Here is a 2,314-nt window from a genome sequence, read left to right on the forward strand (position 1 = left end):
AGAGAAGAGGGGGAAGAGAGAGGCGCATCTTCCTCTTTCTCGTTCACCTACAGACCACCAGCCAACTCCATGCTGTCCGGCAGTCAGCGGGCGAGGGGCTGAGACTCAGAGGGGGCTGGGCAAAGCCCCCTTGAAGCACACTACACGTGGTCACATCTCCATCAATGTATGCCACGCAAAGCAGACCCCGGGATGGGAGGCGCGTTTGTCTCCAGGTTAAGCCAGCGGTTCTGTCACATGAACCCATGACATGACCTCGGGGTCCTCCAACGCTCTGATCACACCTTCCTTGAGACACAGCAGGTCTGCTGGTAAACGCAAGTTGGGGCATTTTCGGCAAGCTTCCTCATTTACAAAGTGCTCCCACGTTCCACGTATCATATAAGCCTCACGTCACCCTCACAAAGAAGGCAGTATAACTGACTCCATTTACAGAAAAGGAAAATAAGGCTCAGAGAGGCTCTTTCGCTTGCCTAAGATCAAGTAACTGGAAGGTGACCAAGCCAAGGCTGAGAACTCAGGCCTTCCTGGCTCCAAACCCAGTGCCTTTCCACCCTCCCGCGTTGCCGCCTGGCCCCATGCCCAGTGCCTCGTTCACACACACACACACACACACACACACACACACACACACAAGCATCTACCTTGGTGCAGAGTCTGGACAAATTCAGAGCTGGGTACAACTCAGATTCACCCTGGCTCTGAGTGCACGAGCGACGTGTGTGCTCTATGAAGAAAACTATCTGCACCTGTTTCCGAGATGGATTGGGACCCACTGGAGTGATGCCTGCCGTGAACCTTGTCAAAGACTGAGTCGCATAAATGTGGGTGGATGCCAGGGTCAAGGTTGCTCACTGCGAGTCCACAGGCAGGAGGAGGAGGAGAAGGAAGAGGAAGGAATCTTGACCCTGGCATCCACCCACAGGCAGGAGCCCAAGTTTACACCACAAGGCCCCCTTGGGCTCTCTCCAGACTCTGCCTGGCTGAGTCCCCTTCCCCCCCACATCTTCACTGTACCCTAAAGCCTCCACTTCACCAACAAAAACCTAACTGAAAATATATCTGATGATTCACCGCAAAGGACAGAACGGCACCCAGTGTCCTAGCAGGTGTGCGTCCTGCCAGAACAAGTTCTCGTGGCTTTTGGCTGCATCACACGCATCGTCAAAAGTGAAAAATGATTCGAGCCTCCTCCAGTGATGTTGAACTAGAGCTAGAGTTTCAGACCCACATTTTGAAGTGTTTCGTAGAGCGTTCCACTGGAAATAGAAATGCTTTCGCTTTTAACCAAAATGCATGCAGGAGCTCGTTCCTGAGTGCTTTGAGTGATCCTTTTATTTTTTTAGGGATGTGGAGCAAATGGGGGATACACGGGGTTTGTATGTAATTCTCTCACAAATGTTCCCCCCCCCCGATATCTAATTATCCCATTCAAACCCAAGTACATTGTCTTCTAAATTTCTAAGTGGTTTAATCATAGAACTGCTTCATTAACTCTGATCCATGCTTGGGAATCAAGCAAAAAAAAAATCAAGAAGAGCTAGAAAAACAGGCAGCGGCGGACACGAGCATTCGCGAGTTCTAAACACTTGTGGACTTGGAGGTTAAGGTGGTTTTATCGAAAAGCTGTCAGTGGGGGTCCTTCGGCTGCAGCAGGTCACAGGAGGATTGTCCCAACCCAGCCCCCGCCCCCTCCTCAGAAAGCGAGGCCATCTGGTCCCTGCCGTTGGTCCTCTCCTCTTCCCACCGCGAGTGAAATGGGGTCCCTCCTGCCAGGTCAAGCATTCCTCTCTCCCGGCTCGTCCCTCGTCCGAGGGACTGCCCCTCATTCCCCAGGGCCAGCTCTAGCGGCAGAGTTAGCCCCACTTCCAGACAGGGGGAAAGCTCCACTGTCATGTTTTCTCATCTGAAAAATGGAGGCTATAACCCTTCGCCCAGCTACAGTAAAGGCGCGAGGGACCGTCGTGCGTGCTGCGTAACCTTATTCCACGTAAACGGGCCTCCTGGTCTGCTCCTCACGGCGGCGTGAGAGATGATCGTGATACAGGATGCACTTCGCTGGCTGGCACCAATGGAGGCTATTTTGGGAGGAGCGGTTACTAAGAAACACGAGGCTCTGGTAACCTTGACAACCATAGGTAAGGCAGAGTGATGGCGCATCGACTTTCTGTGTTCCATTCTTATCGCCTCCTCACAGAGCTCGGTGTCTGGTGATTTATTTATTATGACTCTGGGTTTACAGGGAGCGGGGCCTGGCATTGGCCCGGCTAAACTACTCTTAGACAAAATGGTCCAGACGGGCTCTAGAAGGGAC

General features: G+C 52.5%; 1 long non-coding RNA gene across 1 annotated transcript in view; it reads right to left on the reverse strand.

The window, feature by feature from the left end:
* The window catches only part of LOC120622122 (uncharacterized), a 4,029-nt gene extending 3,093 nt beyond the window's left edge, over positions 1 to 936 (reverse strand). The window contains exon 1 of the long non-coding RNA XR_005658429.1: positions 645 to 936. This is a non-coding gene — a long non-coding RNA (uncharacterized LOC120622122). The remainder of the gene's footprint in view (positions 1 to 644) is intronic.
* Positions 937 to 2,314: the final 1,378 nt, after the last annotated feature.

This window comes from Pteropus medius, unplaced genomic scaffold (genome assembly GCF_902729225.1).
Source record: "Pteropus medius unplaced genomic scaffold, Ma_sr-lr_union100, whole genome shotgun sequence".
In the NCBI taxonomy this organism is placed as follows: domain Eukaryota; kingdom Metazoa; phylum Chordata; class Mammalia; order Chiroptera; family Pteropodidae; genus Pteropus; species Pteropus medius.